Source organism: Bubalus kerabau, chromosome 20, assembly GCF_029407905.1.
Source record: "Bubalus kerabau isolate K-KA32 ecotype Philippines breed swamp buffalo chromosome 20, PCC_UOA_SB_1v2, whole genome shotgun sequence".
Classification (NCBI taxonomy): Eukaryota; Metazoa; Chordata; class Mammalia; order Artiodactyla; family Bovidae; genus Bubalus; species Bubalus kerabau.
The window spans coordinates 60,958,822-60,983,538 of record NC_073643.1 but is presented as its reverse complement, the minus strand read 5'-3'; the positions used below and the strand labels follow the sequence as shown (position 1 = coordinate 60,983,538).

General features: G+C 50.7%; 1 protein-coding gene across 1 annotated transcript in view; it reads left to right on the top strand.

Moving 5' to 3' along the window:
- Nucleotides 1-24,717, top strand: part of RAB7A (RAB7A, member RAS oncogene family) — a 45,411-nt gene that overhangs the window by 1,217 nt on the left and 19,477 nt on the right. The window lies entirely within an intron of this gene.

Below are 24,717 nucleotides of genomic sequence, written 5' to 3'. Positions count from 1 at the left end.
CTTTCTGAAGCCGTAGTGCGTGGGTGTCCGGCCAGTTGGTTCTCTACTATTGGAAATACTGTATCTTCTCTTTAGATTCCAGAAGAACAGGCTCTTGTCTCTTCCTTGTGACTGAAGCAGCTGATTCCCCGCATGACTTCTCATCCAGGGATTAATGAAGTCTCCTGTTAGTGTGCTTCTCTCTTCAGACTTAGGAGAGTTTGTTCAGTTTTGAGTCCTAAGAGCTGGGAAGTGAGTCCTGAGTGCTTCTCCTGAAGGTCCTGTCCAGGCTAGAAGTTGGTGCCTCCTACCTTGTTGTAGTCTGATTTCTTTCTTTCTTTTTTTTTTGTTACCTGGTCTGATATATTGATGTGAGTAATCTGTGTGGTAGCTATAACTACTGTTTGTGTTTGGAGCAGAGTAATGGTGATGAGTGTCTTTTCATCCATTCATCAGGTGTTTTCGGTATCTCCCGAGTATCAGGCATGGCTGAGTATTGACTCAGGGAGAGAGCTCTGGTTCCTGTCCTCAAGGACTTTAAAGCTGCTGACAGATCATGGCCAGGAATTCTCTTGTGGACTGGCATGACGGCGCTGTAGATGCTGAGATTTTTCATAAGGGAGAGTTATTTTTCATCTCAGCAAGTGCATCTGTGGTAATCCGGACAGCATGGTGTTCTGCCCTAACTTGAAGGCTTTGTTAATTTTCACAGCAGCATTTGGTTTGGTTTGCTTTTGAAGAGGGTGTGTAGAAGATTATATCACAGTTTCTAACTGATCGTGTTTTTTGAAGAGTAACTTTCAGCTCTAAACTTGTTCTTTTGCTCTGGGGCATTTGTTGTCCACTCCACATGGAGTTTGTGTCGCCAGAACCTTCCAGGACAAGTCTTAGCTGTTGGGGGCTCTCTGAGCAGAGATACCCTTGTGGGGCTGAGGTGGCTGCTTCGGCTGACAGCACAGGTTTAATGTGCCAGGGTCACCCTAGGTAACTCCCGCCACCCCGTCTCCACCAGCCCTCTGTCTCTGCTTGGTTCACAGGGGAGTTTTACATTTGCTGTAGGATTGCATGAGTAAACAAGTAGAAGGGGGGAGTGGAATGTAGAGGACACTCTAAAAATAGCTTTATTGGTACGTTTTTCCAGGTAATTGTAAGCAATCTCCTGAGGCAAAAATATTTTTTGGTGCCAAACAAGTCTAAGCCACCCCCCCTCCCCCCATCAAACCCCATAATCAAAGACCATTGCTTTATAGTAAAGTGTGGCTTTGAATCCAATTCCTTACTCTACCACCAAAGAAAGCAAAAAACAAGGGGGGGGGGGGTTGGCTGTTTGATTAGCTGTTAATAAATTTCCAACGGGACCTGCACTGAATGTGTACTCACCCTTTGATTCGGCGTTGGTGCTTCTACGCGAGGGTGTAGCAAACCCAGATCCCACACGTGGGACTATCGTTGTACGAACTGTTTCTCTGAAATTGGACCTAAATATTTGTCATGACTCCTGTCTGGAGTTGTCTGGTTCTCCATCTAGTAGTTCACATAGGACTGAGGAGAACTGGACCAGTTACTGGACTGGGAGCTGTACCGGCAGGGTGTTCGGGGGCAGTCAGGAGGCGTCCTGAGCCAGGCCCAGGTGGGGGTTCCCCCGCGCCAGTGGCGTCTGGAAGTGAGCTCCCTGCTGCCCACCCCACTCTGCAGCGCCTGGCTCTCTGTCGCCTCGAGTCTCCCCTGTAGGGTCGCTCCTGTGTGTGATCAGACACGCGTCCGGGATGCCGTCTTGGGACTCTGTGCTGTCTGCAGTTTGCTGCGGTGTTGATGTCTTCAGTTACTGGCTCTCGTCTCTTTCCTCTGTTTTCTGGTTTTTGCTTCCCGTGTATGGCATTAAATACAAACAGTTTGCATTCACGTTTTAAAGCTTCTTAATGGTGGCTGTGGTCAGTGTGACCTGAGAGTCAAAGGTGAAAGCGAAGCAGCGGGGAACTTAGAGCAGGCTCTTCAGCGCCGCCGCCCACTGGTTTCAGTCTCAGCACTCCAGGCCGCGATTTCAAAAACAAATTTAAGAATAGCTACAGAATGCCTCTGTGGGGGAGGAAGCGAGCTCGGCAGTTGGTTCCAGGGGTGACACGCAGTCCTGGCCGAGTTCTCCTGCCTGGAGATGCAGCACTTATGCAGGGGATCGCAGGCCTCGCCCGGCTGCTCTGTTTTGGTGATGTCATCACTGCTGAGGAGAGCAGTCTGAGTCCCTTGTCCATTTCCTGGCTGCGCTGGACTGCTCGCTGTCCGGCAGAGCAGCTCCGAGGCGGCCTGTGAGAGGGAGCTGGGGGCCTGGTGAGGCTGGCATGCGAACCTGCCGCCAGGTGCCACGAGCCACCTTCCCTGGTCTCCCCTCCCTGTCAGGTGTGAGCGGCTTGCTGCTTGCTACTGGCCTTCCTGGCCTGACCCAGCTCCTCTAGGGAGTCTTTGGAACATTAACCTGCGGACACCATTGGTTTCCCATTCTTGTAGGCAATTTTAATTTTTTAAAATTGATTTCCATTTGAGTTGTTTGCGAGTACACAACAAAGCTACTATGAATTATCCTTTTAAAAACCCGATCGTAACAGCACAGAACTTCGGGAAAATTGGTGCCCTTTACATGTGGCTTTCAGTCAGGCTGCCGACAGTTCTCTGGACACTTACTGGTCCGGGGGCCCCAGAAATAGCTCAGGGTTGCCCTGGCAGCCCGCAGGTTAAGAGACTCGATAAAACCCCCTGACCTATGCCTTGCTGTGGATGCTTGCTCAGGAGCACTTTTGTAGAAACTTTGCTACACGACTCGTCTTGCAGTGTTACTTCATTAGGATTTGGGGAGTGCTCACGGTTCCACCGCTTTCGGCCGGAGCTCACAACTGTCCTGCAGGCTCAGGAGGCCGGCCACTTGAGTGCTGGCCGGGGTCTCTTGGAACACACTGAAGCTCTGACACCCCAGTTTGGCTTTTGGATTATTCACGATTGCTCTGAAGCTCTCAACTTTCGAGTCTTTATAAAAACGTTATCCTTCCTCCACCAAAAATTGCTTGTTGCTCAGTTGTGTCTGACTCTTGGCAACCCCTTGGACTGTAGTCTGCCAGCCTTTTCTGACCATGGGATTTTCAGGGAAGAATACTGGAGTGGGTTGCCATGCCCTTTTCCAGGGGATCTTCAGGACCCAGGGATCAAACCCGGGTCTCCTGCATTGCAGGCAGATTCTTTACCGTCTGAGCCACCAGGGAAGCCCTATTTTTTATTTAAAGTGACATTTTTCTTTTGCTAATTATTAAACTAGTCACTTCTTTAAAAAAAAAAAAAAAAAAGCTAGGAAAATACAGAAGTGAAAAAGAAGAAAAATGTAATTCGCTATCCAGAGGAAGACCAGAGTGTTGGTTGGTAATGTTGTTTTTATGAATGCGTGTTTTAATGCCTTCCTTTAACGAGATGGAGTTTTAAAGAGATGGCGTGAGAAAGTCACTGTGGGTGTCCGTTGGCCTCTCTGACGGGTGGGAGGGGAGCTGGCGGTCAGGAGACGAGCTGTGCGTTCCGGCTGTGTGCTGGCAGCAAGGGAAGAGCCTGGTGAGTGCAGTTCGGCGGCGAGGTCGGCCTGCTGTGGTGACGGTGGGCAGCCAGGTGCTGCAGCTGTCGTTTCTGTGTTTTACTAAGCTCTGAATTTGCAGTGGGACATATGAAGCGCGTGCAAGGGAGTGAGAAACTGGGAGAGTTCCCATGGGCTCGGAAGGCGCTCGTGCCTGCTTGCGGGCGTCGTCACCCGCGCCTGCCGGTTTTCTTTCCTGTGTAAACGCTGTGCTTCGGCTCCGGCGGTGTCCCTGCGTCAGTCCCGTGCCCTTTTGTCTCTGTCCCTCCGAGTCGCTGTTGCCGGTGGGATTTTCTGGTGGGTGCAGTCCCGACGCCGTTCTCATTGCTCCCTAGTGCTTCTTCACGTGATGCGCCGTGATGTTTTTAGTAACTTCCTGGTGGGCATCTGGGTGGCTTGTAGTGCGTGGCTGTTAGAAGTAGTGCTGTCCTGGGAGCCCCCTGGCGCTCCAGTGGCTAAGACCCCACATTGCCGCGGCAGGCGGCCCAGGTTCCATCCCTGGCAAGAGGACTGGCCAAACAATCTCCATGGCGAGAGGAGTGGCCAGCAAACCTCCGTGTGAATAGTGCCGGGTCTGTCTGCTGATGGACCTGTGTGCACATGTCCGTTATGTCAGCCCTGAGGCGCGGAAAGGCTGGGTTCTAGCCCATGTATCTGTAGATTGCTAGGCCACTGTACCAGAACAACAGATTTATTGTCTCTTAATTTCGGAGCCTGGAAGTCCAAGTTTGAGGTGCTGGCAGAGTTGGTTTCCTCGGAGGCCCCTTCCTTGCCTTGTGGGGACCGTCTTCTCCCTGTCTGCTCACCCTGTCTTTCCTCTGCAGGGGTCTGCTTCCTAGCCCTCTCTTCTCAGGACCCCGGTTAGATCCACCGGGGCCTGCGGGACCTCGTCTAATCTCCCTCCCCCTGTGAGGGCTCGTCTCCACCTGCGGTCACGGTTTGACGTTCTGAGGTGGCGGGGTTGGGACTGGAGTGTGGGGGGCACAGTTCAGCCGTAACCGTGTGTGAGGCGCTGTGGTGGACCTGCTAGTTTCCCACAGTCCTGCTGCCTCCGCGCCCGCCAGCCGTGTGTCAGGGCTCCAGATACTCCGCGTCTTTCCTGACTTAGCTTCGTTTTGCCCCTGGGGTACTGGCGTTGCACCCCCGTCCAGTACTAGTGTGAGCAGTCCTCGAGCAGGTGGGGAGGTTGTTTTCGAAACAAAATGCGTCAGAATTTGAGACTGCCTCTTGTGAATGCTTCTTGAATCCACCGGGGATAGAAGAGCAGAGTGGCTTTAGCAGGGGAGCAGGTGGCCCTCCGTGCTGGCCCGTGGGGGCTTCTGCAGTTATTGTCTGACTCACTCCTGGAGGTGCAGCTGCCTCAGAGCGCCAGCTGTAGGGTGTAAAGGTAGCCAGACGAGAGTTCTTCTTTGGCCGGACACTTGTGTCCTTAAAACACTGGATTCCCTCATATGTATGCCCCGAAGTGGCCTGTATTGCGTGTTCTGACTGAGCGTTTAGACGGTGGCTGGTGTTTGAGCAGCAGCCTTGGAGCTGAGTGCTGGCTGTAGACCTGGGATCGCTGGGGTAGTGCTGCCCCACCCCTCCCCCACACTCACCTTGCGGGCAGGGGTGAGTCCCGGCTCCAGGATGAGCCTTGAAATACTGCTCAGTAGCTTGATATTTCTCCAGTTCTAACTTTGCACACTGGGTTGCTATTTGTAGCATGTAAGATTTGCTTCTGGGCCAGTGATGAATATGGATAGCCTTCCTGAATGATACATTGCGCGTTCATTCGCCGCAGTTTTATTGTCTACTACAACAAAGCACGGCTGGCAGCTGCGGGGACGATCAGATGAAAAGCGCTGGAGGTTTCCGAGTCGTTGTAGAAACGAAACAGATGCCAGTCCCAGGATTGTTAGAAGAGGCCAGGGGCTGGGTCAGAGGGTGCTGTGGAGACGTCGGGAGAGTGCCTTGCAGGGGGATCTGGGAGAGCTGCTGGAGGGCACTAGAGGGAGTGGGGGGCATAGGGCAGGTGAGGGGCTGTGGCACTGGGACTCGGGAGTGGCCATCCGGGTGGGGCAGAGCCGGGTGGGGAGTGGACGAGCCCCGAGCACGGTGAAGGGTGGTGTTGAAGTGCTAGGCTGGGTCAGAGACCTTTTCCCTGACCCGCACAGCCCTGGTGGGTAGGGAGGGTGGTGTCAGTCATCCACGAGGAGTGCCTTTGATGGTGCAGTTTACCTGAAGACACACGGAGAGATGAATGCGGCTGGGCCTGAGATACAGAGGGCATGCGTCAACCTTCAGGGGCGCACTCCCTCAGACGCACCTGCAGCACAGGGGAAATCGGGGGCTGTCTTGGGGGGACTGACTGGAGACAGAGGGCAGGTGGTTTGGTCTTCTTCAGCCAGCTTGCCGTGTGGGCTCTTCTGAATAGTGAATGGGTGCTGTTTTATCAGGTAAATGCCTGAGATAATCTAAAGCTGATGTCAGGTGTTCAAAGTATTGAAAAATAGTGTGTGTAGCTTTCTCTTATTTTCCAGTCTGCCTTACCAAAAAGGGAAAAAAAAAGGGCACTGTCATTCTGGCCTCTTAATGAGGACTCTTAGCTCTTCGTTTGGCACCTGCTTGAGAACAGTGGGAGCGTCCTTTAAAAGAGTCTATTGATTGGGGCTGCAAAGTCCTTGCGACAAGAATTGCTTTCCAGGGAGCTTGACTCACTGTGAAAAGTGGCTCCACGTGAATGTGATACCTTGGAAGAAAGTGTGTGTGTGTCTGTATGTACACAGTCTCTTTACATTTTAGCGAGCTCAGTGCTCACCTTGAAGCAGCATCTAGGTTGTCAGCGTCTGTTTCCACAGGAGAGACCCACCTGAAAGAACATGCTCAGTATCACGGGCCAGCACTGCATGTTCCAGGTCAGCACACGTGTCTTTAACCCCAACAGTGCTGAGCCGAGAGCGCCTCCTATGGAAGCAGAGCCTCTGAATTTTAGTGAAAAGGTGTGTTTATTTAAAAGTGTTTTGGAAAGAGGGATGCTTTGACAGGTCTGTTTCTTCTGAGATGTAAATTTCCGGGTAGTGAATGTCATGCCGCGTCTGACTGGACTGGCTGTTCCTTACTCAGTAGTAACACACCATCCCCGAGTGGCCGCAGACTACCTCGCGTTCGCTTCCTGTGGGGGCGGGTGCTCGGTGTGGCTCTCTCTGGAGGTCTGCGTCAGCCTCCCGCCGCTGTTGGGGCGCTGCCGGAGGGTCCCGGCCGTCGCTTGTGGCTGGCTGGAGCACGTCAGGGTGCCAGGAGCAGGAGGCTGGCCGTGCTCGGCCGCGGGGGAGGGCGGCCCGCTGACTTTGGTGAGGTGCCTGGTGTGCGGGCTCCCGGCCCGGCCCGCTGGCCCTGGGGCACCCGGCACCCTCACTCGCGGTCGTTCCGTCCCGTCGGGCGGCAGGGCTGAGCCCGCGCGGGTGCCTGGCAGTGCGCTGAGCACAGCATTGGTGGGGAGGCAGCAGTGGGCCCGGGTCCCCCCTGCCGTCTGCACATTCAGGGCCCACCCTGTCCTTGTCGCGGGCCCCTGTGCATTCAGGGCCCACTCTTTGTCGCGGGCCCCTGTGGTCCTGGCCCCGCACAGCGGTCTCCAGCAGCTTGCCGGCTGTGTCCCGGTGCCGACCGCGTCCGGCCTGCTGACCCTGCCTGCCCTGAGTGCGCTTTGCTTTTGCTGCCTTGGGTCCAGGCCCTGCCGCGTCCCTCGTCCACGCTCATGTGCGCCTCCCGCCTCGCCAGGCTCCAGCGGCGTCGCTTCTTAAGCTTTTCTGGCTGCGTCCCCCTTGGTCTCACCTCTCACTGAGTCCTCGAGTGGGTCTTAGATGTATCTTTCACAGGTTTTGTGGGTGCTGCACCTGCTCTCAGAGGCTCTTAATGGAGACCCTAGACTGCTTGTTTAAACCAGTAAGCCTTTCGGGAGGGGAGCGCCATGCAGCTTGCGGGACCCGAGTTCCCTGACCAGGGATTGACCGTGGGCCCCAGCAGGGAAAGCCTGGACCCTAACACTAGGCTGCCGGGAGCTCCAGATCCTAGACTGATCTGTGGTTTCCCCCAGAAGGTAGCCACAGGAAAGAATGAACTAAAATACATTCCCCAAGTGGCTTTTGAGACACACTCCCCCCACCCCCCCACCCCATGCCCTCACCCCCATCCCCCTCACCTCCACCCCGCCTGGTGCTCCCTGGCTGAAAAGTAGCACATGCCTGTGAATCCCTCAGCTTGCCTGGAATCAGTGGACCGGAAGCCAAGGGCATTGTAGAGGCTTCCTTAAGCAGGGCCACAGGATGGCTCTGAAGAGAGTTGCTGAGCTTCAGTTTCCATGGCTGCAAAATAAGAATTCAGCATCCCCCCTTTATTCCCAGTTTCACTTTTTGCTGTTTCAGTTACCTTCGGTCAGCTACTAGATGGACGCTTCCAGGAGTAAACCGTTGGTCATTTGACAATGCATGCTGTTGTGAGCGGTGTGATGGAGCCTCACGCTGTCCTGCCCCTCCCCACCTGGGGTATCAGACATCCAGGCCTGCCCAGCTCACTGCATGGTGGTCCTCCTGCTGTAGGGTCTGAGTGTGGGTTGGGGCACAGGGCCTGCGTCGCCTGCCTCCCTTCCCCACGTCAGGCAGGCAGCTAACCTCTCGCCTCATACGAGGAGGCGGGGGCCACGGTGCGGCCAGATGCCTTGAGAGAGACCGCACTCACTTGCGTTCAGTACAGTCTGTTGTTAGTAGCATCCTGTGCCTACCTTAGAGGTGATCACAGACTGGAGGCACAGGAAGGGCCCGCTGTGCGTGGGCTCTGGCTTCTCCGTGGTTTCAGGCACTCACTGGAGTCCCGGCGCGTGTCTCCCGTGGACTGGGCCCCGACTGTGCACAGGCTCGGTCACAGTTTGCCTCTTGGGCTCCTGCCCTCCTGCGGTAGCTTTTGCAGGATGAAATTGCTGAAGTGCAAAAGACCCTTCCAGCCATTTGAAAAGCCAGGGCCCCTGTGGAGCCCTGTTCGTTCCAGTCCTGCTGGGTGGGGAGGTCTTCCTAAATGGCTTGTTTCTAAATGACAGACGCAGCATAGGAGTCTCGGGGAGGGTTCTCTGTCCCCCTTCTGGGTTACTGGGTGCCCGTGCTTCCTGACGAACACCTCTCCTCCATTCTGGGCTCGCTCAGCACACACGCTCTGCAGCTGCTTGTGAAAGCCTCCCCCTGCGCACACAGCACCTTCCCTTGTGGGTGCGCTCTGCCGGCCGCGCCACACTGCCACACCGGAGTGTAACCATCCGCCGTGGGCGTCTGGGTTACTTCCGCCTCTTCTCCGTAACAGAATCGTTTAGTCTCTGTCTCTGTCCGCTTCCGTGATCATGTCCCTAAGATCCCGTGATTGTACATCCTTAGAATTTGGTACTTGTTGTTATCCTGCCCCAAGGAAAGTTGTGTACTTAGCTGTTTGTAGTTGGAAGGTTCTATTTATATAGGCGTCACTTTTCTTAGTGGTTGCCAGTGTAACTACTGGGGAAAATTTTAAAGGTGCCTCGTTGTTGAACATTTACGTTTCATTGGTTAATGGATTAAATTTTGTAAAAAGGGATTAGTTATTTTTCTTTTGTTATTTGGCTTTTGTTCTTGAAAGCCCAGGTGAGGATTTTTTTTTTTTAATGTATAGCAAGAATGTTTTTTATATAATAGTTTTTAAGAATATCTTTTGTATAGGAAGAATATGGTCCGTTTTTTATGTTACAGTGTTCCTGGCTTGTTTCTCTTGGCTTGGTTTGGTTGATGCTGCGTTTTTGTAGTGTTCCGTTCAGTTCAGTCACTCAGTCGTGTCCGACTCCTTGCGACCCCGTGAATCGCAGCATGCCAGGCCTCCCAGTCCATCACCATCTCCTGGAGTTCATTCAAACTCACGTCCATCGAGTCAGTGATGCCATCCAGCCATCTCATCGTCTGTCGTCCCCTTCTCCTCCTGCCCCCAATCCCTCCCGGCATCAAGTCTTTTCCAATGAGTCAACTCTTCGCATGAGGTGCCCACAGTACTGGAGCTTCAGCTTTGGCATCAGTCCTTCCAATGAGCACCCAGGACTGCTCTCCTTAGGATGGACTGGCTGGAGAAAGTTTAAGTAGTCAGACCTGTTACTGTGTTTCATATTCTGGGTTCTGTGTTGTGCTTTGGCCTTCTCCTTTCCTGCGCTGGTTTTTTCCCTGGTACGGAGCACGTTGAAGGTTCTGTGTGATGTGATGTCAGACAGTTCTTTGCACATGCATGCTTGCTCCAGCATTTCACTGCATTGTCATCCTTTCTTCACCAGCTAAACATTTTTTCATCGCACACACTAGCTTCCCCCCACGTGTCTTTTCTAGACGCTCTGTTCCAGTCTTTGTCTCCAGGACGTTGCCACTGTCTTGCTGGCTTCTCTGCTTCGTGATGCCTTTTGATAAGCTCGTAGCTCTCCATCTTCATAGAGCTCTGTTGAAGCTGTGCTCAGAGACGCGTCTGCTTCTGATAAAGCGGTGCTCCTCCTGCCGCTTGTCCTGTGTCCTTGATCAGTTTGTCTGACAGTCTTTCCTCAGGTTGAGGGGATGCCCTTTCCCCAGATGGCCTGGTGGAGGGAGGGAAGGCCCAACCCCTGTGTCGCGTGCCTGCTGTGCAGACAGGAGAACCCCTGGCTCTGAGCGCCTGTGCGCGAGGCTCCGTCCCAGTGTGTGTCCCCGTCGCCGCGAGATGGCCCGGAAGGCAGGCAGCCGGGCTCACGTGTGTCCGTCATGCTCTTCACGTCCCGTTCTGCCACCTCTGGTCTCCTGCAGCGTTTGAGCGGACACAGTTACCTCATAATCTACTCTCCAGGTGGATTTCTAGAATGTTTTATTCATTTATTGTTTGTCCAGGGGTGGCATGTAGGATCTCAGTGCATTAAAAAAAATGCTGCTTTTTGTGAATTAATTTTCACAGATAAAGAGTAGACCATTGGGCCAGTCTTTATTTTTATGACTCCTAAGGAAATGTTAGCAGTCTGAGTTGGTAAAAAGTTACCTTTTGGACAGGAAAAAGTGCACTAGTCAACCAGTTCTTCCCTCTTTCTCTCGCTTGTTGACAAGTCTGTACACGTGAACTCCTGCCTGCTCTCCAGACTCGCAGGTGCCCGCAGTCCCTAGGGAGGGGGAAGGGGGAAGCCTGGTGGCCCTCAGTAGCCCAGTGGAGAGGCCTGGCGAGGGGTCCTTTGGGGGCGGGGTGCAGTCAGGTCTGGAAAAGGTGTGGCCGTGCTGGGGCGGTGCCCAGGAGTCCCAGAGGGGTGTCCTGTATTGGCCCAGAGGAAGCCCTGGAAACAAGTCTATGTCCCTCAGTCTCTCCACCTGGAGACCATGGTGGATCCCCTGATGGCTTAGTGTTCACTACAAAAAGGACAGTTTGTAGGCATCGCTCAACAGAGTGAGAGCTGAGTTTGTACCCTTAGAAATAAACCTAACTACATTTTAGAATGTTCATTAATGGTCCCTGTGATTCTGCCTGGCATATTTATGTGTTTTGAGTCTGTGTCTTGGAGGGGAGGAGAGAAGGGAACCTGAGACCCTCCGTGTGTGGCGTCCTGGTCGAGCCTGGAAGCAGGCTGCCTGGGTTCTGGACCTCACTGAGTGTGAAGTGGTGGTCAGCCTGGAAGAGGGCGGTCTGGCGAGCTGGGGCTGAGTGCAGTGCGCAGGCAGCGTGGGGCGGGCTTGGGGGGCTGCGCTTTTCAGCTGTGTGGGCATTTGAGAGCCCAGGTAGAAGTGCCGTGACGGGGCTGAAAGCAGTTTTGTGGTGGCCTCGCTTCCGCCCCAGCCACAGTTGCTCACCACAGCCGATCCACATCTCCAAGTTGAAGTGGGCGGCAGTCCCTGTGGTGGAAAGGCTCTGCAGCTGGAACAGCGGGGGTGTGATGCGACCCAGCCCGGTCAGGTCGAGGCTCTGAAAGCAGCGAAGCCTGTTTGACTTGCTTGGGGGAGGGGGGGAGGGCCGGGCAGCAGTCCTGAGAGGAAGCGGGCTCACTGCTCCCGAGCAGAGGAGGAAGCGGCGGTGCTGGGCGGTGCCGGCGTGCCGCGGGCCCGGCCATCCCTGCCTCTGGGGACAGGAGCTCTCACTTCCCCTGCTGCTTGGTGGTGCTCACGTCACACCCGGGTGACCGATGGTCAGTTGTTGATGCCATTCGGCTGTTGTTACTGGAGGAAGGACTTGTTGGATGGGATCTGCCGACTGTTACCACATCAGTTTTTCAAACATTGTAGCCTGTGGGTTACTCACTGATACAAAGTAACTGCTGCAGAAAAAGCTTCTGGTAGGAGAGCTAAATGCTTACCCTGTAGAGATTGTTGTGTTTTCTTATGTGTATTTCCAGAAAGATGTTTAGGACAAAACAAGGGGAATCTTGTAGCAAATACTCAGGTTTCTAATGTGGGTGGGGTTAGAATGCAGAGTTGGAAGTATTGATTTCAGTTGCAGTCTCGGGCCCTGGAAAGTTGCCCTGGAATAAAGACTCGAGAGGCAGACTCTGTGCCACGCCCCTCTTAACGCTAGGTCCACCTCCAGTGTTCTGAACAGCGTAAAGCCAGGAGCCAGGATTCTGATGTTGGGGTCTGTGCCGTTAGAGGAGCGGATCTTTGCCTTCATCTTTTCCTGCGGTTACAAGAGTTTTACGGAAGGAGCTACATTGAAGGGAGGATGACTCATCCCGATGATTTACCAACACCACAAACCACGTCATACCTTATGCTGGAAGGATATGCATGTACCTGGCATTTTCTGCTGAATTATCAGTGATTTGAGGGCTTGGGTGAGTTTGATCAAGGTGTTTAAAGACCGTGGACCACAGTGACGCTATGCAAAGTGATGGGTTGGGAAACCTGAGCGCAGCCCCTCTACCAGGCCAGTGCTGAGCTCCCAGCAGGCAGCAGCCCCGGAGGGAGGGAGATAGATCTCCAGAACACCACCGTGAAACTCTCAACAACAGAAAATTATGGACCATACAGAGAACCGCAGGAAGAAATGCAAGGAGATCCAACCAGTCCATCCTAAAGAAAATCAGTCCTGAATATTCATTGGGAGGACTGATGCTGAAGCTGAAACTCCAATGCTTTGGCCACCTGATGGGAAGAACTAGCTCCTTGGAAGAGACCCTGATGCTGGGAAAGATTGAAGGCGGGAGAAGGGGATGACAGGATGAGATGGTTGGATGGTATCACTGACTTGATGGACTTAAGTTTGAATAAGCTCCAGGAGTTGGCAATGGACAGGGAGGCCTGGCATGCTGCAGTCCATGGGGTCAGAAAGAGTTGGACACGTCTGAGCGACTGAACTGAACTGACAGAGAACCAGCAATGTGTGGCCATTCACAGGAAAAATGAGTTTGACGGAAACCCTCGCAGAGGAGGTGGTGACGTGAGGATACTAGTCAAAGCACGTTAATGTGCTCGAGGAGCCAAAGGAGAGCGCGGGCAAAGAAGTAAAGGAAATTGGGGATAGGTGTCTGAACAAAATGAGGGTATCCAGAAAAAGTAATTCTAGAGAAGCAGACAGTTCTGAGACGGAAACGCACAGTAGCCGAAAGGGGAAGCTTACAGAGGGGAAGCTTACAGAGGGGTTAGGAGCCGTGTGAGCAGGCAGGAGAGTGAGCCAGCAAGCTGAAGCAACTCCACGTGAGGGCAGAGGCGCCTGGAGAGGACTGAGCACGGCCTGAGTGTGAGTGGGTTAGACTGTCCTGGGCCAGCTTGGACTGACAAGGGCGACCAGAGGCAACTGCGGCCCAGCTCAGGCCTGAGGCTCCCAGGATGGAGGAGACGGTGTCGTCAGAGCAGAACAGCGGAAACTGCGAAAGAGAAACAGACTCGCAGATTTGTGGTTGCCGGAGGCGGGGAGCCGTGGGCTTTGGGGGCAGACTCAGGCTGCCGTCCAGAGGGCGGGTAAGGGAACAGCGTCCTCTGTGCCGCACAGAGCTGTCTTCAGCATCCTGTGATGGGCTGTCGGGTAGAGGAGCACGAGAAAGAACGTGTGTGTGTGTGACTGAAGCTCTGCACCGGGCAGTAGAGACGCGCGACGTGGTGCGTCAGCTGCACTTTAATGAAAAATAGAGGAGAGCTTCCCTGGTGGCTCCGTGGGGAGGAATCTGCCTGCCAGTGCAGGAGATTTGGGTTTGATCCCGGATCCGGGAAAATCCCACATGCCACAGAGCAACTAAACCTGTGTGCCAAAATAAATGAATATAATAATTTTTAAATCCCCCAAACCTTCATGCCATGGCTTTCATGGAAAAGTGCCTTGGAGGTGGAGGAGCTCCGCTGCTGTTCCTTAATGTCCTTGATGGCCAGTCGGTCAGTGTCACCTTGGTGAAGCTACATGGGCCAGTGATCTCGAGGAGCTTGGAATAGTCCACAGGAGCCTCCTGTCAGCAGGGAGGCCTCAGCGAGGCCCTGCGCCGTGGCCCCTGCCAGCTGTGCTGTCCGCAAGCGCGCTGACAGTGCTAGCCGCCCGCCTCGCGCGATGCGCTGCGTCACTGCACCAGCAAGTAGTGCGCTCTTTCAGACTGCAGGTTTGTGGCAATCCTGTGGGGCCAGTCTGCCAGTACCATTTTTTTCCCACAGCATTTGCTCAGGTCAGCTCTCTCACATTTTGGTAATTCTCAAAATATTTCAAACTTATTTGTTGTATTTGTTATGGTGATCTGTGATCAGTGATCGTTGATGTTACTGTTGCAGAAACATTACAACTCCCTGAAGGCTTGGGGGGTGCTTGGTAATTTTAGTAATGAAGTATTTGTGTGAATCACAATGAACTGTGGAAAATTCTAAAAGAGATGGGAATACCAGACCACCTGACCTGCCTCTTGAGAAATTTGTGCGCACGTCAGGAAGCAACAGTTAGAACTGGACATGGAACAACAGACTGGTTCCAAATAGGAAAAGGAGTACGTCAAGGCTGTGTATTGTCACCCTGTTTATTTAACTTATATGCAGAGTACATCATGAGAAACGCTGGGCTGGAAAGAGCACAAGCTGGAATCAAGATTGCTGGGAGAAATATCAATAACCTCAGACATGCAGATGACACCACCCTTATGGCAGAAAGTGAAGAGGAACTATAAAAAGCCTCTTGACAAAGGTGAAAGTGGAGAGTGAAAAAGTTGGCTTAAAGCTCAACATTCAGAAAACGATCATGGCATCCGGTCCCATCACTTCATGGGAAATAGATGGGGAAACAGTGGAAACAGTGTCAGACTTTATTTTTCTGGGCTCCAAAATCACTGCAGATGGTGACTGCAGCCATGAAATTAAAAGACGCTTACTCCTTGGAAGGAAAGTTATGACCAACCTAGATAGCATATTCAAAAGCAGAGACATTACTTTGCCAACAAAGGTCTGTCCAGTCAAGGCTATGGTTTTTCCTGTGGTCATGTATGGATGTGAGAGTTGGACTGTGAAGAAGGCTGAGCACTGAAGAATTGATGCTTTTGAACTGTGGTGTTGGAGAAGACTCTTGAGAGTCCCTTGGACTGCAAGGAGATCCAACCAGTCCATTCTGAAGGAGATCAGCCCTGGGATTTCTTTGGAGGGAATGATGCTAAAGCTGAAACTCCAGTACTTTGGCCACCTCATGTGAAGAGTTGACTCATTGCAGAAGACTCTGATGCTGGGAGGGATTGGGGGCAGGAGGAGAAGGGGATGACAGAGGATGAGATGGCTGGATGGCATCACTGCCTCGATGGATGTGAGTCTCAGTGAACTCTGGGAGTTGGTGATGGACAGGGAGGCCTGGCGTGCTGCGATTCATGGCGTCGCAGAGTTGGACATGACTGAGCGACTGATCTGATCTGATTTTGAAATAAAGGCACATACGTTTTCTTAGACATAACACTATCGCACACTTAACAGACGAGAGTACAGTGTAAACGTGACTTGCACGCAGCAGAAAGTCCGTGTGGCTCGGTTTTGTGCAGCCTCACTGTTCGGCAGTGGTTGGAACCAAACCTGCAGTGTCTGAGGTGCCCTGCTTGTGCCAGCTGCTACGCTGAGAGTGCTGACCCTGTTAACAAAGCTAAGTGTTCTCAGGGTACTAGTGAAATGAAAAGTATTTTGAGAAAAACAGCTGAAAATCAAAGATTATTGGTAAATTTCTCGTCAGAAACCTTGGAAGCTGTGTTGCTGTGTTCAAAATCTAGAGAGGGGAAAGCTGTCGACCAGGAAGCCTGTCACGGGTAACACTGTCCTTCAGAACTGAGAGAGAAACAGAACTTTCCGGAGAAGCCAGAGCCGAGCGCGTTCCTCACCACAGACCTGCCTGCACTGAGGCTCTTCCTCCAGGTTGGAGGGTGCTGGACAGTGACCAGAGCCCGTGAAGAAGTAAAGGTCTGCTGAAAGGAGACACCCGGACGGTCAGAAAAGCTGGTGCTGTTGCAGCTCACCTTATTGTTTCCACTCGATTTCAGGCACTAACCCAGTTGTTCATCTTCTGGGAGGACGCGATGCACAGAGATGTCATGTGGTGACATCTGTGAGTGAGAGGGCGTGGGCTCCGAGTTGTATGTAAACAGTTTTGTATGTTACTGAAGTTAAGCTGGTGTAAATTGGCCCTTTAAACTGCTGCAGCTTTAGGATGTGAAATGTAATTCCATGGCTACAAGGAAAAAGTTAGCCATGGGATATACTTAAAAGGAAATGAGAAGGGAATTAAAAGTGTTTTGCTATAAAGAATCAATCAATAACAAAAGAAGATGGCTGTGCAGGAAACGAGGGACAAAGAAGCAATGAGGCATCTGAAAAACAAACAGGAAGAGGGCTGAAACGAGCACTTCCCTATCCGTGATCCCTTTAACTAAATGCACGGAACCCGCCAGTCAAAAGACAGATTGGCAGTTTGGGTAGAAAAAGAGCCATTTACTTGCTCTCCACAAGACACTGACTTTGGAGCCAAAGACAGAGAAATGTTCAATATAAAAGGATGTGGAAAGGACTCATGCAAATAGTAACCAAAAGAGATGGCACGTGTACTCATCTGAGGCGAATACGCTTCACGTCAGAGAGCTTACAAGACAGAACACGTTAGTAGACAATTCGGTACAGCAGGAAGGTAAAGCAGTGATAAACGTTTACACACCATTCCACAGCCATCAAAATACATGAGGCACAAATGAACAGGGCTGAAGGGAGAGAAGTTTGACAATAACGCTGACAGGGGATGGACCCCGACAGCAGATACGAGAGAGAGGACAACGTGAACGACTCAGTAAACGGGCCGCGTGCAGCAGGCACGGGTCTCTGCCCCCCGCCACCAGGACACACGTTCTGCTCAAGTGGACACGCTCGTTCTCCACGATAGGATACACGTTGAGCTATAGTAAGTCTCGGAAGGTTTTAAAAAGTAGGTTGTCATACAAAGTACCTTTCTTTCTTCTTGTGATGTCGAGCACTTTGAAGTCTTTATTGAATTTGTTACAGTTATTGTTTCTGTTTTATGTTTGATTTCTCGGCCTTGAGGCATGTGGGATATTCGCTCCCCAACCAGGGGTGGAATGTGCACCCCCTGTGCTGGAAAGCAAGGTCTTAACCACCGATCGCCAGGGAAGTCCCCCAAAGTACCTCTCGGACCACAATGAGAGAAAGTTAGAAGTCAGTAACAAGAGGAAAACTAGAAAATCCACAGATACCATAGATGGTAAACAACACATTCTTAGAGAACTACTGGGCCAAAGAAGCAATCACAAGAGAAATCTTAAAATGTTTAGGGATGGGGAACTCACTGGCAGCGGTTAGGACTCAGCGCTTTTGCTTCTGGGAGCCTAGGTTCAGTCCCTGGTCTGGGAGCAATGACCCTGCAAACACAAATAGTAAAACGTACAGGGCCCAGCACAGAAGTACTGAGGGGAAATTACAGCCGTGCATGCTGACGTTAAAAAGATCTCAAATCAACAACCTAACTGCACGTCCTGAGGAACTAGAAGAACAGTGTAAACCCGAAGCTTAAAAGGGAAGGAAATAATCCAGGTTAGAGCAGAAAATCCTTTAGATTGAGAATTTTTTAAAGGTTCATATGAATAAAGATTCTGACTAGGAACACTTGTACGAGAATGAACTGCATAGCCTGGGTGACACATTCCTAGAAATACACGAACTGCCAAACCAAATAGAGAATAGGGGCCGCGCTTTTGTCAGGCTAGGAGATGGAGTCCGTTACCGAAAGCTTCCAGACACACAGGCGCCCTGGGTCTAACGGCTTCACTGGTGAGTTCTCACGGGTGAAGAACTAACACCAGTTTGCAAATTCTTCCCAGATACTGAAGAGGGGAGAGCGTTGCTTCTTTTTGTTGTAACTTTGTTTTGTATTGGGGTACAGCCTGTTAACAATGTTGAGATAGTTTCAGGTGAGCGGCGAAGGGCCCCAGCCACACGGATGCACGTATCCCTTCTCCCCCAAACTCCACTCCCATCCAGGCTGCCACATGACACTGAGCGGAGTTCCCTGTGCTTTGCAGTAGATCCTTGTTGGTTATCCATTGTAAATATAGCCCTGTGTACATGTTCATCCCAAACTCTGTAATTTCGAGGGGAAGACAATTCTTAACTCATTCAGTGAGGCCAGTACTGACAGTGAAGTGAAAGCGTTGGTGACTCAGTCGTGTCCAGCTCTTTGCGACCCGTGGACTGTTGCCCTTCAGACTCCTCTGCCCATGGGATTTTCTAGGCGAGGATACTGGAGTGGGTAGCTATTGTCTTCTCCAGGGGATCTTCCTGACCCAGAAATTGAATTCAGGTCTCCTGCATTACAGGCAGATTCTTTACCATCTGAGTCACCAAGGAGGCCAGCATTGCTCTCATACTAAAGTCAGACAGACACTACAAAAGAAGGAAAGTGTCAGTCAATATCTCTTATGAACAGTGGTACAAAAGTCCTTAACAGAATACCTGTAAAATTTTAATTCGGCAGTCTGTTAAAAGGATTTATGTACCATGACCAAGTGGGATTTATTCCTTGGTTGGATTTCTTCCTTGGAATGTTAGGTTGGTTCCACAACCAAATAGCAATCATTAATACACCACATTAACAGAATGAAAGGGGAAAAACATCATCTCAGCTGATGTAGAAGACAGCACCCTTTCCGGATGAAAACACTAGAAATACTGGAAATAGGAGGAATGATTTCCACATAATGAAGGTCGTATGTGGCACACCCACGGTGAGTATCATGTACAGTGGCGAAGGACACACTTTGTCTTCTAAGATCAGGAACAAGGCACGGATGCCCACTTTACCACCTCTCTTCAAAACAGTCCTGAAAGTTCCAGCCAGAGCAGTTCAGCAAGAAAAAGAAAAGACATCCAGACTGGACAGGAAAGAGATATGTGATCTTACGTGTGGAGTACCTTACACAGAGTTCATACCCCGAAATTAACTAAAATCTCTTAAAGCTAATAAACTAATTCAACAAATTTCAGGATAGAATCTCAAAAAGAAATTAAGGAAACAGTTCCATGTACAGTAGCATCAAAAGGAATAAAATACCTAGGAATATATTTTAACTTAGTAAATGAAAAAGACTTCTAAATGAAAAACTATAAATGTTGCTGAGAGAAGTTAAAGATGTAAGTAACTGGAAAGACATCTCATTTATGGATTAGAAAAATTAATATTGTTGGGAAACCATCTACAGATTCAAGGCAGTCCTTGTAAAAATTCCCAATGACTTTTTTTTTTTTTTTGCAGAAATAGAAAAACCTGTCCTGAAAGCCACGGGACCCTCAGTAGTCAAGTAATTTTGAAAACTCCTAAGTTGGAGGTCTCCCACTTTGAGATTTTGAAACTGCAAATCTCTGTGGTAATTAGAACAGTTTGATACTGGAATACGATACGCATGTAAACCAGCAGAACAGACTGGTAAGCCCAGACAGTAATCTTCACATTCAAGGTGAACTGACCTTTGGCAAAGATGCCAAGTGCATTCAGTGGTGAAAGCAGTGCCTTCTGTGACTGATGGTGCCGGGAAAATGTCTGCCTGCAGGAGGATTTGGACCTGGACCTGTCGTCATACACAAAATTAAACCAGAGACCTAAAGCTTCTTTTCACTGAAGAATAGTTGATTTACCGCGTTGTTTTGCCTTCTGCTGTGGAGCAGGTGACTCCGTTGTGCATTGTATTCTTTTTCCTGTTCTCTTCCGCGGTTTACCGTAGGGTGTTGAGTGGATCGCTCCCTGTGCTGCACGGTCGGGCCGTGTTGCCCGTCCCGTGGGTAACGGTTTGCCTCTGCTCATCCTAACCTCCCAGTCCACCCCCCACCTTCCTTCCTCGTGGTAACCACAGAGACACCTCTGTTTTCTCTGTCCGTGAGTCTGTTTCATAACCGGGTTTGTGGGTGTCCTGTTTTGGGTTTCCCGTGTGAGTGGAAGTGGGTGTGTCCTGGCGGTTCGCTCGGTGTCGCCTCCGTCGCCGCGCACGGTGGCGCTGTTTCCTGCGCCGCTGTCGTGCTCCATTGCGCATGTGCGCCGCGGCTGCTCTGTCCATTCGTCCGCCACTGGACGTCTGAGTGTTTCCAGATCCTGACTGCTGGGACGGTGCCGCTGTGGGCCCTGGGCTGCGTGTGTCTTTCAGAATTAGAGTCTGTCTGGATATCTGCCCAGGAGTGGGACTGCTGGATCATATGACAACGCTAGTTTTAGTTTTTGAGGAACTCTCCTAGTGGCTGCACCAGCGTGTCGATCAGTTCCTACCAAGCGTGTAGGAGGGCTCCCTTTTCTCCACACCCTCTCCAGCATTTATTATTTGCATACTTTTTAATCATGGCCATTCTGACCAGTGTAAGGCAGTATCTCGTTGTAGTTTTGAATTGCATTTCTTGAAACATTAGTGATATTGAGCATATTTTTATGTGCCTGTTGGCTACCTGTATTTCTTTGGAGAAATGTCTGTTTAGGTCTTTTACCCATTTTTTTTTTTTAAGTTTATTCGGCTGTGTCAGATCTTATTTGTGGTGTGGGGGTGTTCATTTCGTCATGCCGGACCTTTTCATTGCGAGGCGCGCACTCTGGTTACGGTGCGTGGGCTTGGTTGCTCTGTGGCCGTTTGTCGTGTTTTGTTGTTGCTGTTACTGAGTTGTGTGAGCTGTTTGTCTATTTTGGAAGTTAGACCCTTGTCAGTCATATCGTTTGCAGATATTTTCTCCCATTCTGTAGATTTTTCCCTTTGTTTATGTTTTCCTTTTCTGTGCAAAAGCTTGTAAGTTTGATTAGTTCCCATTTGTTTATTTCAGTTTTTATTTCTATTGCTGTGGGAGACTGACCTAAGGTAAGAAAGCATCGGAATGACTTAGTCAGAGAATGTTTTGTCTCCATTTTCTCCTGGGAGTTTTATGGTGTCATGTCTTGAATTTCAGTCTCAAATATCTCAATCTTAAGAGGTAAAAGTAAAAAAGTGAGGGACTTCCTTGGTGGTCCAGTGGTTTAAGACTCTACGCTTCCACTGTGGGAGACTTGATCCCCGGTCAGGGAACCAAGATCCCACAATGCTGCTCAGTGCTGCAAAAAAAAAAAAAAAAGACTTAGAGCTGTGAGACTCTGAGAAGTAAACAGGGCGAGATCCCTGGTGCTGGACTCGGTGATGTGGCTGAGACACCAAGGGCACCTGCAGCAGCAGAGGAAACAGATAACCTCGGCTTCATCAAAATGAGATCTTTTGTGTTTCCAAGCACAGTGTTAGGGGAGTAAAAAGACAACCTACAGAATGGGGAAGATACTTACAGATTGTACATCTGATAAGCCTGACATTCAGAATACATATTTACAGTTTGAACAACTCAACAGCAGACAAGCAATTTGATCATAGATGGTTCAGGATCGGAGTAGACATTTCTCCGAAAAAGACGTGGAAACGGCTGATCCACACAAACCATAAACACCCAGCACCACTAGCTATTGGGCACTCAGGACGGTGACATGCGCTTTACGTGGACTATGGTGGCTCTTGTTTTCCCCTGCCCGAAGTAACTTTATGACTTATTTATTTATGGCCGTGCTGGGTCTTCGTTGCTGCTCAGGCCGTCTCTAGTTGTGGCGAACAAGGGCTCCCCTCTGGTTGCCCTGTGTGGGCTTACTGCAGTGCTTCTCGTTGCGGAGCCCGGGCTCTAGGGCGCTTGAGCTGCGGTAGCTGCAGTTTGCATGCTCTAAAAGCGCAGGCTCGGTAGGTGTGGCGCATGGGCTTAGTTGTTCCAAAGCACGTGGGATCTTCCTGGACCAGGGATCAAACCTGTGTCTCTTGCATTGGCAGGTGGATTTTTTACCACCGAGCCACAACGGAAGCCTGGCTCTTTATTTAAAAAAAAAAAACGTGTTGGTGAGAATTACAGAAATTGGGACCCTCGCATATTGCTAGTAGGAATGTAAAATGCTGGAGTTGTATGGAGAGCAGTGCGCAGATTACAGAAAATTACCGTATGTCCTGGCACTTAGGTGCATCTACCCACCAGATTTGAAATCAGGATCTCCAGCAGATACTCATACACTATGGTTTATGGCAGAGTTATTCACAGCAGTCGGGGGGTAGAAAGACCATGTGTGCCCGTCCGTTGGTGAAATAGATAAGCGAAAGACAGTATCTAGATAGAGGGGTGTATTATTCACCATGTAAAGGAATGAAGTTCCAGTGTGGGCCGCAAGGTGGACAGGCCTTGAAAACATGCCAAGTGAGATAAGCCAGACAGGAAAGGACAGATATTGTAGGACCCGGTGCACGAGCGCTGTTTGGAGGAAGCCAATTCCAAGACAGAAGCCAGGGCTGGGGGCAGGCGAGGGGGGGCTGCTGCATACATAATCCGCACAGGGTTCCTGCTGGCCCTGGCGGAAAGGTCCTGGAAACAGTCATGATGGCTGCTCCACGGGTGAGGCTCTTACAGATGTGCACACTGAGATGAGTGTCCTCGCTTCAGACACTGTCTTTCTCACAAATAAGAGCCAGACGGCATCTCAGCTGGCAGATCTCTGACCTCGAGATGTGATTTCGTGTTTCCATCCCCAGTGGTCACAGCGCCGGCCAGGGAAGCTGTGAGCTCTGCTCTTGAGCAGCTGTCCTGACTGAGGAGAAGGACCGTGGTCTGCATGCGGCGTGTGCCTGGCAGCGCTGTGTGGATCTGCGGAGAAGCACCCACACCTGACCTGGCGATGGGACGTTCGGTTCTTCTCCTTTCTAGTGGGCTACTGGCGCGTTTCCACCCTGAGTTAGTGTTTAGCAGTGATTTTCCTAAATGTTACCTGAAGCAAGCTGGCCGTCAGTGATCTTGTGAGGCAGGTGGATCTGTGTTTTGCCAGATCTTGCACACACTGCTTTTGAATCCCTGTAAAGTAAACTTGAGTAACAACCTTCAGATAGTAGCCTTTGTAATGGAGGCAGAGTGTTTGGACGCTTCGAACTTCCTCAGTCAGAGGAGCTGAACACGTGCCCGATCCCTGAGCTCTGTGGGGCTTTCACACCTGCCTGGTATGCTGGTGATTCTGTGCGTCACTGGCCGGCAGGGCCCCAGGGGTAGCTAATGCTTGCTTCCAGGGCGTCCGTGCTGTGTTGCTGGGTGAGGCGCACAGCTGGGCGTGAGGGCTGAGCAGGGCACGCTGCTCTCGTCCAGGCCTGGGAGGCTCGCCGAGGGGGAGAATTCTCTCCCGGTTGGAGGTTTTCCCAGCCCACGCCCCCAACCCCCGCTCAGCTCAGATCTGACACCAGCTTGCTTGGTTCCCAGGCCTTCAGACTGCCGATCGTGGGGCATCTCAGCCTCCATAATCTTGTGAGAATCTCCTCACTAGTCTAAATGCTACATTTCACGTGTGCATTCCATGATCTTATACATCCTTACAGAAACGGGAATCTCATGTATGTCAAGTTTATTTTTAACAACACATTTGAAATCTCACTTTAACTGGCAAAAACATAGGCTCTTACACGGTGCCAGCAGGAGAATTAGCTTCTGTTCCTTCATCCTTGGATCCATGGTTCTGTCTCTGGAGAGTCCTAACTGGTACATACTTAACTGAGTGCAAAGTTCCAGAGAATAGCAAGGAGCGCCTTCTTCACTGAACAGTGTAGAGAAGTAGAGGACGGCAACAGACTAGGAAAGGCTAGATCCCTCTTCAGGAAGATTGTAGCTATCAAGGGGACTTTCCATGGAAGACTAAGCGCGGTAAAGGACAGAGACGGTGTGCACCTGACGGAAGCAGAAGAGATAAAGAAGAGGCGGCAAGATACACAGAAGCAGCTCTACAAAAAACCTCGTGACTGGGATAACTGCAACGGTGTGGTCACTCACCTAGAGCCAGACATCCTGGAGCGTAAAGTCAAGTAGGCCTTTGTAAGCATCACTACCAACAAAGCCAGTGGAGATAATGAAATTCCAGCTGAACTGTTTAAAATCCTTAAAGATCATGCTGTTAAAGTGTTGCACTCAATATAAAAGTGTTACAAATTTGGAAGACTCAGCAGTGGCCATAGAACTGGAAAGTGTCGGTTTTCATTCCAATCCCAAAGATGACAGCGCTGGAAAGTTCAGACTGTTGTACAGTGGCACTCGTTTCACACGCTGGCAAGGTGGTGCTCAAAATCCTTTAAGCTAGGCTTCAGCCGTAGGTGAACCAGGAACTTCCAGATGTACAAGCAGGATTTAGAAAAGGCAGAGGAACCAGAGATCAAATTGCAAATATTCGTTGGATCATAGAGAAAGCCTGCGGTAAAGCCTTTGTGCCGATTACAACAAACTGGGGAAAATTCTTAAAGAGATGGGAATACCAGACCACCTTACCTGTCTCCTGAGACTCCTCTATGTGGGTCAAGAAGCAAGAAGCAACTGTTAGAACCGGACATGAAACAATGGTCTGGTTCCAAATTGAAAAAGAAATATGTCAAGACTGTATATTGTCACCCTTGCAGAGTAATCACGTGAAATGCCAGGCTGGATATTTCACATGGTGGAATCAAGACTACCAGGAGAAATATCAACCTCAGATACGCAGATAAGCATGTTAATAGCAGAAAGTGAAGAGGAACTAAAGAGCCTCTTGATGAGAGCAAAAGCCTGGCGGGAAACTCAGCATTCAAAATACTAAGATCATGGCATCGAGTCCCATCACTTCATGGCAAATAGAAGGCA